This window comes from Muntiacus reevesi, chromosome 17 (genome assembly GCF_963930625.1).
Source record: "Muntiacus reevesi chromosome 17, mMunRee1.1, whole genome shotgun sequence".
Taxonomy (NCBI): Eukaryota; Metazoa; Chordata; class Mammalia; order Artiodactyla; family Cervidae; genus Muntiacus; species Muntiacus reevesi.
In genome coordinates, this window is record NC_089265.1 from 54,684,690 (window position 1) to 54,698,008 (window position 13,319).

The following is a 13,319-nucleotide window of genomic DNA, read 5'->3' on the forward strand; positions in this document are numbered from 1 at the left end:
CATCCTAGCTAATACATGAGTAAGGAATAAGAGAGTTAGGGTATCACCAACTTAAAAATCAAAATTAATTAATGGATCTCAGCATGAAGTGTCAATAACTATTAATATCATGAAGTGACATCATGTGCTTTCTGATGAAATAATTCAACATCACCTATGAAGTGGTCTTGCAAAAAAAAAAAAAAACTGGATATGATTATGCTTCTAGATCCAATTACCTATTTACAGGAAATATAGAGGATAGAGGAACATGCTAAATGATACCAACAATATGCAATCAACAAAACTCAGAATATAAAAAGCTATAGGACATCCAAACCAATTTATTTGATAAATAAATATGAGAACAAAAAGAGATGGATTATCAGTTTATTGAAAGAGACTAAGAAATATCACTTGATAGCAACATATTGACTTTATATTAATTCAGAACAAGTGAAAAAAATGCATTATTGAAGGATGTGGAAATTGGAAAACTGAATATTTGATATCATTACAAAATTTTTTTTATTTTTCACTATGATCATAATGGTATTATGGTTGTGTGTGTGTGTGTGTTAAAGTCCTTATGTTTTAGAGATATATGGAACTATCAAAAGATTAAAGGTGCCTGACATTTTCTTCAAAATAATATGGAGAAGGGAATTGGATGGAAGTAGAGAGAAGTACAAAGATCAGCCATAAATTGAAAGAATTATTAAATCTAGGGGGTGATACATGGGAGTTTATTATAATATTTCTCCTACTTCTCTGTGTTTAGAGTTTTCCATGATAAAAAAAATTAAAAACAAAATTATTTGAAACATATTTTAAGGAAAAAATGGAATGTGAAATTCATATATATCAGGGTTATTATCAATGCTGTGATAAAACTTTGTTTTATACCAATTGGTATTGAAAATATTCAGTAACTAAAGCCACTAAAGTAAGCACTAGAACATTTGATTATGAATTAGTTAGAAAATTTCATTACTCATTTTTGCCCCTAAACACTGCTGGTACTGGCCTAGGTTTGGAAAATTGACTTCTAGCATTATTTAACCTTTAATATCTGTGTGAACCTAAACAAAACCACCTGTTGATGGAAACAATTGGAGGGCTGCTTAGTGCAGTGAACCAGCCTCTAGTTTAGAAAGTACTTTAAATTTGTACTCCATCCTGCCAAAAACTGAAGGAAAATAATAAAAATTGAGTTAGAAACAATCAAACTAACCTGAAAGATTATGAAAATTTTGTTCTTTGCTGAAAATTCCCAATTTTCATCACAAATGACTACCACATAATAGATATCCTAAAAGCTGTGAATGAATGAAAGGATGGAAGGATGGATGGATGGATGGATGGATGAATTTTGTATAAGTGGATTCCATGTTCAGTTCAGTTGTTCAGTCATGTCTAACTCTTTGTGACCCATGAAACACAGCACGCCAGGCCTCCCTGTTCATCACCAACTCCCAGAGTCCACCCAAACCTATGTCCATTGAGTCAGTGATGCCATCCAACCATCTCATCCTCTGTCGTCCCCTTCTCCTCCTGCCCTCTATCTTTCCCAGCATCAGGGTCTTTTCAAATGAGTCAGCTCTTCACAGCAGGTGATCAAACTATTGGAGTTTCAGCTTCAACATCAGTCTTTCCAATCAACACCAGGACTGATCTCCGTAGGATGTAACTGTAAGTAAATCCCAGTGTAGTCATCTTAGACTGTGAATATTTATATCTAAATTTCAGCAATGTTCAGGCTACAGTTGCATTGTTCTACTGTCTAGATTAGTGGTTCTCAAAGTTTAGCATCCATGAGAATCACCCAGAAAGCTTGTATATAGATTTCTGAGCCCTGTACTCAATTCTTCAATTTGCCTTTTAAACAAACTCTCAGGTGATGCAAATGCTGCCAGTCTATGGAACACACTTTGAATAGCATTGGGAAATCCAGATTTTGTCACCAACCACCACCACCAGAATTATTTTGGAGAACTTTGTAAATATTCTGATTTCCATGATTCTCCTCACACCTACAGAATCAGGATTTCTGAGAGTCTCAGAAATACAGATTTTAAGAAGCTCCTTGAGTCATTCTCATGCACACGCGAGTTTGAGAGTAACCTAGTCTAGTGCCGTCCAGTAGAACCCTCAGAGAGGATGGAAACGTTGCATATTTGCTCTGTCCAGCACAGGAGCCATTAGCCACATATAGGGAGCAAGCACTCGAAGTGTGGCTACTCTGACTAAGAAATTAATTTGTTTAATCTTACTTTCTTTTAATGAAATGTACATGTAAATTGCCACTTGGGGCTAGTGGTTGCCATATTAGACTCCAAAGGCCTAGATTTTTTTAAGCTTGCTTTCTTAAAACTGGAGTTTCTGTCATGGCAGAAGGGGAGACCCAGGTGTTCCTAGGATCCCACTCTTTTCTGCCAGAGCAATCCCTCATTGGTTACCTTGGGTTTTCATGTGATTTTATGTCCCTCAACCTCCTGGAGTCCATGCCCAGGAACAGCCCTAAAGCTCCTGTGAAAAATAAATCAAAGTGCTTGACAAAATTTCTGAATGAATGGCTCAAAGTTAGGTTAATGGGTTAATTATTTATCTGCCAAACAATTATGCCTTGAGTCAATTCTAATGCTCCTCAAGGGATTCCCAATAGGTTCACCAACTTATTATCTCATTAATCCTCATAACGACTTTACAAGTAGGAAAAACGATTCAAGTTATTATCCCCATTTCACATGTAGAAAAACTGACTCTTAAAGGAAGTGAGCAGTCTCTGAAATCTCCCCAACAATTCCTATATGAGATGTTGTTATTCTTTTTGTACTTATTCTGTGTAAGTAACTAAGGTATCCTATACTCAAGGACAACTCAGTTGTACTTTAAAAAGCAATTTACCTTCTTTGGCATGTAAGTGTTCATGAAGATGGAACCTGGCCCCTAAGAAAAATGGTACAAAGCCAAACTGGACTCAGATATTCTAGGCCTTCTAGAGTTTCATAGCACAGCCACAGGCTGCCAAGTGAATGAATGAAAGATAAATAGATACATAGAATATTTATTTAGCAGAGAGATGTCCAAACTGGCATAACAATGCACATACGAATACATACTAACAACATACGTACTAATTATATCCTTTTACATTTTTTCTTTTAAGAATCAACAGTAGGGATAAGAAGTGTTTTGAGTAGCATAGAAAATGGGAGATTGGAGATGGGATAATAAGACTCTCTCTCCAGATGACAAATTTCAGGTCCTCCCCAGGTGATTTAGTTGCATTGCAAGATTTATGCCTCAGGCACCATCCTCAACTAGACAGACAGAGACAAGACCATAGGCCAGCGAAGTCAAAGGCATGAAATAATAATTAGCTACAAGTAGCCCAAGGAGACTCGAAAGTGCTGTCAGAGTCCAAAATGTGCAAAGCCAGCTGCCGCTTCACTTTGCTTTATACAATGTCATTTGACTTACCTACACAAAGCCTAAAGGAATGTGAAAGCAAAGATCTCATGGATGGGTTTGCCCTGCTGGGAGGAGGGAAAACTCCCAGTGGCCTGCTCCCTTTCTTTAAAGCAGAGCTTCCTCTCAGTAAGCGGTAGGGAGGGCAGATTCTGATGGATGCTGGGGGCAGGGAAGGGAGAAGGAGAGGGAGATGAGTGCTTGAAATTGGGATAGCATCCCAGTGTTTAAAATGGAGAACACCTCCAAGAAGAGAGGCCCTGGGTAGACTTTATTCACTTAATAGACTTTAAGTGCCTGAGGACACAGTACAAACTTGTATCACATTATCAGACAGGCCCCCTCACGGCATCAGTGTCGGCTGAGGCTCATGAATATGTAAATACTATATGTATCTTGGAAACATGCTTGACAAGAGAATAGCTAAAATGAACTGATTCTAGTTATAAGCCCATCAGCCTGCCATTCTTTATGTTTGAACAGGCAGGCTATTGCTAGGTGACAGATCATTAAGGCTATCTACTCAGTCAGCGGAAATGAAGAAATAATTTGTTCCTAATAACCTTCAGATGACCTCCCAGGCAAAAGGGAGTCTTTAAAGTGCTGTCTCTGCCGATACGTGTCAGGCAGCGCGTGGGGTTCTTCAGGCCCCGCAGTCAGAGCAGGGCGGCTGGTGAAACAGATTAATAAACATCTACTGACAGGGACATATCGGGAAAAGATCTCATCACCTGCCATTATTGGGCTGATGAATAATTCAGAGCTCTCCATCAGAGGTGGGAATTTCAGGCTGTGCAGAGCTCTGTACTCACAGGGAGGAGGAGGCACAGAGACACCGATCCCCAGCATTAAATGGAGGCTGAGGTGCTACGCTTCTGTCCCAGATTGTGCAGGCATCGAGGAGAGGGGGGTGGAAACGCAGAGAAAGATTTGCCTCCTCAGGAGGTGACTGGTAGGGTTGAGGCCAAGAGCCGGTGGGAAACTTCTCAAAGACACCCCATTGTCATGAGAAGTTTAGTGGCCAGGATGGCCCGGCTCTTATCCACCCATTAGTGTTGTTGGTGAAAGAGGCCTTGGCCTTCATTTCTTCACCTTGCTGGTGGATTCCAGAAGAACACATAGGTCAGCCTCTCCCACCCAGCCCTCATTCCTTAGGTAGTTCTAAAATATTTATTTATTTGACTACCTACCCCTCCCCACCATCTCAGTTGAAGCACATGGGATCTTTTTTAATTGCAGCATGCAGGAGCCTTAAACTCAGTTGCAGCGTGCAAACTTCTAGTTGTGGCATGTGAGATCTAGTTCCCTGACCAGGGATTGAACCCAGGCCCCCTGCATTGGGAGTACAAAGTCTTAGCCACTGGACCACCAGGGAAGTCCCATTCCTTGGGGACTTACTCTTGCCCTCACTCCTACTTTCTCTGTATCTGTGAGGAATTATTTGCTCTCCACATGCAATCGCTGTAACAGCTTTGGGGTCAGATAGGATTTGGGGGGACCTCATGACCATCTCTATCTACCAGCTGTGCGATCCCGACCATACTACATGACCTCTCTGGGACACAGTTCCCATCTGTAAAATGGACCCAGTAATGTCTGATTCAGATAGTTACTGTGAGGTTGGAAAAACAAATGTGCATGGAGAAGTCCTAGCCAGAGGCTTGTACTAACCAACGCCCACTTTCTACTGGAGACACGTATTGGCTTCCTTCATCTATCCATCTGTTTTTTGACCAGAGACACGGCAGGAAACAAGCTGTACAGGCAAATGTAATAATTCAAGGAGAGTTAAATAAAGAGGCCATTTCCATCGGTGCTGGCAGGGGTCAGCAAACCACCTAGGGATAGTGACACGCCCCAGACCAGTATCAGCCGGGATCCCTCTAGACCTTAAGGGGCAGGAGGAGAAAGCCAGCTGCTTAGGACAAGAGATTTACTGCCAGACAAAGCCTTCTGTGGAAGGTCCTGGCCGACCAATGTGTCCTGGCATGATGGGAGCACAGAACAAGTATTTTCATGCTCCTGCCCTCTAGTCCCTGCCAGGGACTGACTCCCTTTTACTGACCCCAACTGAATGCCAGGCAAGAGGTCTAGTGATGGGTCCTTAAAGGTCAGCTACCTGGGGCATAGATTGAATCTGTAGGAACAAACAGAAGAGATCCAATATATTCGCCTAACTGATCTGATAGTCTGCACTTAATCCATCTATGGTTCCTTTCAATGTGTGTGAATTAAAAGCAAGGCAAAATAAAGGGCTTAGTTATGCATTCTCGGACCTTATAGACTAGACTAGTTGGGGTGAGGGAGAGAGAGAAAAAGAGAGAACAAAGAGAGGGAGAATTGGAATAATATAATGGAGTCAAGAAAATTTAGGTCTTCCTGTAAATCATCGCATGTCCTTTACAAAGTTACTCTCTCTGGTTCTGTTACCCATAAACTTTGTGCAACTTGATGTCACAGACTTTTCCTAAGATGGAGTGAATGACCTGAAGCATGATAACTGAGTAACTCCATCAGTGATTTTCTCTTCCCATTCTCAAATAAATAATGGCATGGGAGACAAAGATTGTCATTCCTTGGATTGCAATCACACATCTTCTCCTGAATTTGAACTTGATTTAGAACTCATTGAGCTAAAAAACACTTTTGTTGAAATTAACACATCATTCAGAGCTTATTTAATCACTCCGATTCAACCCAATTTGAGTTTTACTGGGCTGGGGCTTTTTGACTTTAGTCATAATGTAGGAGAAAATGTGATGTCTTGTTCCTAAAAGATAAGCACAGAAAAGTCCCTGGGCAGAAAAATAGAATGACTGTGTGTAGATCTTTCTGAGAGTCAATCAGCTGTAATAAGACATCATTTTAAAGAATTTGTTAATTGGCTTAGAGATAAAGTGCATTTTCAAAAACATTTGGTTTCAAGAAGTAGAGTGAACATTAGGGCACATTTGATCATTCTAGTGCTGAGAGCAGGCAGAGAATGAGACTAGAGAAGATAGAGAAGTGAGCAGAGCTGGGAAGGACAATGCAAACACAGCAGGGATGACCCTAAATTGGATACAATAGAAAGTCTGGATCATCTGAATTTCTGTCCATCTGGGTCATTCTCTTTCTTGAGCATTCTGAATACCTTTGGTTCTAGTGCATCTTGTATAGAACCCTTAGAAATAGCATGCGAGAGGAAGAAGTCTCCCATCAGGTCTCAGATGGTCTTAAAGAATAAATTCCTTGATCATTTGATTCCAGAATCAATATGGAATACATTCATTCATTTATTTATTAACTCATATTTTCAAGAAATATTTATTGAGGACCTATTAGATTCTAGAAACTTTTCTGGAAATATGTTTCTAACTTACATTGATAACATGTGTGCCTGTGTGGCAAGCTGCTTCAGTACTGTCCGACTCTGCAGCCCCATGGACTGTAGCCTGCCTGGCCCCTCTGTCCATGGGTTTCTCCAGGCAAGAATACTGGAGTTGCCATTGCCCTCCTCCAGAGGATCTTCCTGATCCAGGGATCAAACCTACATCTCTTATGTCTCCTGCATTGGCAGGCAAGTTCTTTACTACTAATGCCATTGATACCATAGTCAAGGGAAGTCCTTGAATTTTAAATGATGAAGTATAGCCAACCATAAGAGTATCCCAGGCAGACCGAAGGATACAAATGCCCTGGAAGTCTGACCAAGCTTGGTCTGTGTGAGGAGCATGAGGGTGACGTGGCTAGAGGGTGGTGAGTCCAGGCTGAAAAGCCTAAGACTGGAGAGGAAGGAAGAGCAGGCCAAGGGGCTTCATGGGGGTGCTCACTACCACATCTCCAGACTCCAAATAATGAGAAAAAGCACACTGCAGCGGGAAGTTCAACACCTTAAGTCTTCACATGCAACCTTGCATCATGATTCAGCAGATGGAAGCCACAGGGCAAGCGCAGCCCGTGTGATGTGAAGGTGCCTCGGGGATGTGGTCAAGCCACAGCAGAGTCGTGCCCAAGGTACGTCTCCTCTGCCGTCCTTACTTTGTTATCCAGTATATTTGCTCATGTTTGTGCTCATGGTTTTGATAGGGAACGGTCCAAAAGGCCATGCTTTACCAACACCTTCTCCTGAGGCTTCGTCATGGGACAGGCCGCTCCGATTTTAGAAACGGACACAACAGATTGGCTAGCCAGAAGTACCCGGCCTGTCCACACACAAGGGGATCAGAGGAGCACCCTTGTCAGAAATGGAGAAGGGTCCCAGCATCTCAGCTACTCACATGGCCTTTCTCTTCCACAAGACTTACTTTCACTGTTGGATTGGAACTTGACGAGAACACCAGGATATGTTTTCTGGACCTTTGATTTTTCTCATGAGTTAATTTCAAACACCTTCAAAAATATAATTTCTCTTCTGTACACTGACAGGGGAAGAGTCAGTCTCCTTTAGAAATGTGTCTGAAAATGAAGAAGTAGGTCATCTCTGGAGAAGTTCCACTGATGGTTTCTGTTCCCATTTTGGCTATATTCTCCTCTCTGTTGCTTGTTATCTCAAAGTATCTATTTGTTGTTGTTGTTGCTTTTCCAGGAAATCACCTCTGGGCTCTGCCACGCAATGGAACCTTTTTTCAAATGCAGGCCCATTCGTGTAATCAGTAGCCATTACCGCTTAAAGCAAGTCAGTTACTGAAGTATTATAAGCAGTTAAACTTGACAGTAAAGACACTAAGCTAAAGAAAGCAGGGGGGGAAGTAAAGATTTACAGAGAATGTCAAAATGGAAAGCTGTTTTTTGTCCCTTCCTTCCCTACATCCTTAGATGTAGAATGATGAAGAGTTTCTTACACCAGTAGGATTAAGACATCTGCTGGGAAGGAAGGTGACACCAGGCAGAGGGTCTGGGAGAGTAAATCCTAACGAGGGTGACCATATGTTCTGGTTTGCCTGGGAAAGTCCGAGTTTCCACCTGTTCTTCTGGCACAGTTGCTAACAATTTTCTCCCTTCACTTTCAAAAGTGTCCTATCTGGATGGTAAATTATGTGGCGGCTCTAGTCCTAATTCTGCCTCTTCCACTAAGTAGGTATATGTCTCAGGATAAATCCCTCACCTCTCTGGACTTGGTTTCTCGAGAGTTTGGATGAGATTGTAACTAAGGTGCTCTTTATCCCAATATTCTATGGTTCCAGTAAGGATAAAAGAAGGAAACATAGAGTTCTGTAGATTATGGAATGTGTGTACTTGTAGGTAAAGAATATCATTTATTTCTAAGGGGAAAGTTTGCTTGCTGGTTTAGCACAACTGCCTTTGTCTTATCTAACAAGCATTTGTTGATGATGATTGGTACTACACTTAAGATCTTAAATGTATTATCTTATTTAATCCTAACAAAACTACCTTGGTTTCTATCTTATATGGACTGATAGTCACTTCAAACTATCTTTCAAATCTAAGTGTATCTGACTGTAAAATAGTGTTCTTAACCACAATGCCACATCTAGGATACTTTGAGCAAAAGCGAAGAAAGTACTCAGTGTATCAGCCGGGATAGGCTCAAGTGTGCTGTGGTAACAAAACTCCACAGTCTTTCTGGCTCACAACATATATTTTCCAGTCATGCTACACACTCATCAGAGGTTATCTGGGGGCAGGGCTCTCTGCTGTTCTTTCTCCAGGACCTAAGCTCGCTGAGTAGCAATCCCCTACTGTAGCCCCCTCTGCACCCCAGCCCCAAGACATTGGTAGAAGAAACACGGCAGCTTATACACTGGCACTTAAACCTTCATCCAGAAAAGACCACATCACTTCTGTTCACAATTCATTGAGCACAATCTCATCCACTCAAGTCATATGACTACGCCTAGCTGCAAAAAGGCAGGAAGTAAAACCTACGATGGACCAGAAATAACGGGAACAATTGGTGAAAAGCACTTAGTGACTACCACACCAAGGCAGTCCTAGAACAAAAGGTCTGAAGTCCCTCTCACAGCTTTAAAATCCTCTGAGTTTCAATCACCGTTAAGCAACATTTCATAGAAGTAGGTGTGCGCTGTTTACTCTGTCTCTCTCTGCTTTATTAAGCCTTTTGTTATCCACAGACTTACTAGCTCTTCTCTGTTAAAAAAACATCCTTTCTATCTAAATAAGCAGATAGAATTTAGAATGATATGGATATAAACTACTCCTAACCCAGTTATGCCCCTCCTCTCAGGTCTCAGCTGCATCCACTGTGCAATGGAGAGATGACAGTTCAGTGAAGGAACGGTGTGTTTACCTCGGGAAAGAGTGTCTTTATGACACTGATCTGCTCTGATGAATCCACTAATGTGAAATTTCTGACCCAATAGGCAGTGATTGCACAGCTCTGAGACTCCTCTCATTATTCATGAAATATGTGCCGTGCGGTGTTAGTGCTCTCCCGGCAGACTCGCTGCCAAGCAATTACTCATTTCCATCACTTAGCTACTTTATTATTATTATTTTTCAGTGGGTGTCTATATATTCACTGCACTTCAAGAAGCAAAGTACAGTCCCAGAATGAAAATGATGCTTGTCTTGTTTGATTTTAAATAGAAAAGCACTTTAAGTCCTTAAAAATTGATGTTGTTTTAAACTTTACAGAGAGCAAGAGAGGAAACTGGTAGCTGCAGAAATAAATGGAGAGCAATCAGGCTCATTTCCACTGTTACACATATTTGCTACCTAAGAGCTGCTGGGGGGACTAACTTATATGTCCTGACTTATTTCTCTGATTCCCCCCAGGAGCCCGTAAGAGGAACAATGAACCCGAGATGGTTACGGAGCTCTACTTGAGGTTCATTGTCAGAGGCAGGAGTGTTCGTGTGCAGAGGCCCATGCCTGGAAAATGGACAGGTTCCAGGAGCCATGTCCCCTTGTCATCACAATGCTTGCTAGTATAACCCTTGCAGATATAAAGTCTGATGTAAAAGAATCTGTGCAGAGCATTTGTATCCGGGAACAACTAAGGAACATTCCAACACCAGATTTAATAACAGAAGAGTCTTGGAAGTGTGAAACTTCACTGAACAAAATAGCCCTCAATCCTAAGCGTCACTGCTCCTGCGTGGGTCGTCTTCTCAGATTCTGTAGTCAGAGGCAGTGATGACCCCAGCACTTGACAGTCCGCATATCCACCCCTTCTCACATGAATTTGTGGTTCCTTATTAAAAAGATATAGTCCCGTTCTCTGTTTCTTGAGTGGTGCACGGGTCTCATGACTTCTTAGCCAGGAATTGTGCAGAAGTGATAGCAGGCCAGTTTCGAGTCTGTGCCTCCAAAGTCCTTGTGTGTTGCCACGTGACTTCTCTTACCCCTTGCTATCACCATGGAAACGTGCCTGCTCTAGCCTGATGGAAGAAGGGAAACAGAGCAGCTCTAGCCCTGGTTGTCTCAGTGAGGTCAGACGGACTAGCTGACGGCCAGCTCGTCTGACCTCAGACCCATGAACAAGCCCAGCCAAGATCAGCAGAGCCACCTAGCCAAAACCCCGGCTGACCCCAGACATGCAAGAAATACATGTCTATTGTTTATTATTAAAAAGTCTTGTGACTCTGTTATACAAATCACATAAATAACTCACTCAAACCCCATCAGGAAATTATGATTTTCTTTTTTTCCCCTCTCCCACACCTCACTCTGATATATTTTATTTACTTTGGACTTTCAATTTTATTCAGTTTCTTTACTCTATTTCACATATTATTATTAAGTATGTATTATCATGCTGGACAGCACGGTTAATATAGGCACTGGTGAATCAGGGAACTTTCTCTGAAGGAGCTCTCATTCTAATACAGCAGTTCCCAATTTTTATCTCAGCTTACTTAGTGGATGGCATTAATATGTACAAGCCACTCTCAAAAGCAAACTTAGACTCCTGAACAATTCCTGGTACATTTGTTCTTTCTCTACCCATGTCTGCTACACCTAAGACATTGCACTTGAAAGCTGGTGAACTGAAGCAGCACTGAAAGACTTGAAACATATCGTAGTGTCACCTTGAATCTTTTATATGTTGTTATTTTACCTACCTTTAGTTGTAATTTATAACACACTTCGTTGCTGATTGCTGCATCCTGAGTTTTAACATCCCAGTTGAGAACAAGTGGCCTAGTGAAAGGAGAATGCTGACATCCTGGGTATTAACTGCAATCCAAAGCATATTGAAAGAAGGGCTTAGCAAAAATATAAGCAACAGACTGTGGCAGGAGGTCTCAGAAAGGAACAAAACATCCCACCTGGGGCACACAGGGATGCTTCCCAGAAGAGTTGACATCTGATCTAATCCAGAGTTTTGGCAGAGTAAATTAAATCACTTCATTAGCAAGAAAGCACTCTTTATCCCACCTCCTGTAATCCCAGATGTCCCTCCAGTCCTTTTGACTGGGTTCAGTCGAGGTTGAAATTTCAATCGAAGCAAAGAAATTGCACATTATTGCTGGACCTTACTGAGATAGGTGATGGGAAGGTAAAAGCTCAGACTCTGGAACTCTGAGCCCACCCTCCCCGGACTATCACTATGTCTCCCCCAGAGGGATGTTTGAGAAGTCAGCCTTCCTCACTCAGGAGCTGGATCCACCAGTCCTCTCTCACCTGGCTAATGACAGAGCTGGGAGAGATACGGCTTTCTTCTCTCTGGGTTAATGTTCTAATTTATTGAGTGTTTGATGATCTTTAGATGTCCCTTCTAACCTTGGCTTCTGAATCATGTTTTCTTTTGAGTCTTGCCTGCCAGTCTAATGGAAGAATTTATAGACACGATGCCCCCAACTCCTGCTTCAGAGGACCAGATCATAGGAGTCAAAGCTGATCTTTACAGAGGCTTTAGGGATTCTAGAGGACTTCAGTTTAAGAAAAACTCTTTCCCTGTTTCCTCCTTCCATGTCTCTCCTAGACAAGTGTGATCTTTCCGTTTCACTCTAAGGCGCAGGTCTCCCAGGCGGTTTGCTCATTATGTGATGGCACAGGAAGGAGAAACAGCCCCCATTGGAAGTAGGGATCAAAATGAGAGCGATCAAGTTCTATAGAACAGTGTTGCATAAAGGAGGAGACCTGGAAAGGTGAATTCTTTCATGTAGTTTGAAAAAAGCGAGCTTCACTGGCAGGTGGAGAACCTATGTGGAGCCTTTGCTCCCCTCTAGAGAACCACGGTGCAGACTTTTAAGAGCAGAACTAGACTATCCTCTACAGTTAACAGTTCCTTTGAGAAACAGCTGCCGGCCTGCTGCTTGGCCCCAGTAGAGACTGGATGTCTGATGATGAACTGTAGACTTACAAAATACCTTGTTACCATTATGGCATCCCACATAAGGTGCTTCTGAGCAGGGAATCCATTAACAGTGTCTGATTCACCAAGCCGTAGACTTGGGCAGGCACTGCACCATCAAGGGGGAATGCTCTATTTGAGAGGCCCCATGAAGATGGGGCTCAAATTTTCGTGATTCCTACTTTTGCTGTACTCCCTTCTTTCTCTCAGTCTACCCCTATGACCAGCTGACCAAGGACAAAAAAATTCATGCTTGCTCGATGACGGTTTTGCTGGCAGCATCTAAAAGTAGGTGGTGGTGACACAGCCTGACTTGAGTGGCCTCAAGGACATGGTGGGGGGACATCCTGCAAGTAGGCAGAGCTTTTGAGCAGTGTACCTGGTTATTCTTTTTTGCCTAGAAAGAGAGAAGGCAAAGTATGACGCTATGTGGATTCAAGGGCATTGTCTAATGGTGTGGTTGGACGATTATGGACTTGAAGGCATACTATTAAATGTTAGTGGAAGAAGGTTTGGGGAGAAATAAGTGGATAGGTCTCTCAGAAAAGACAAAATATGAAAAGATCTTAATGTCTCACAACAGAGAAGTTTGGAAAAAGAATAGATA

The 13,319-nt window shown here is 42.0% G+C and overlaps 1 non-coding gene across 1 annotated transcript; it reads right to left on the reverse strand.

The window, feature by feature from the left end:
• Positions 1-4,752: 4,752 nt before the first annotated feature.
• Positions 4,753-4,825, reverse strand: TRNAG-CCC (transfer RNA glycine (anticodon CCC)). Its single transcript has one exon. It is a non-coding gene; the product is annotated as a tRNA-Gly (tRNA).
• Between the last annotated feature and the right edge of the window lie 8,494 nt (positions 4,826-13,319).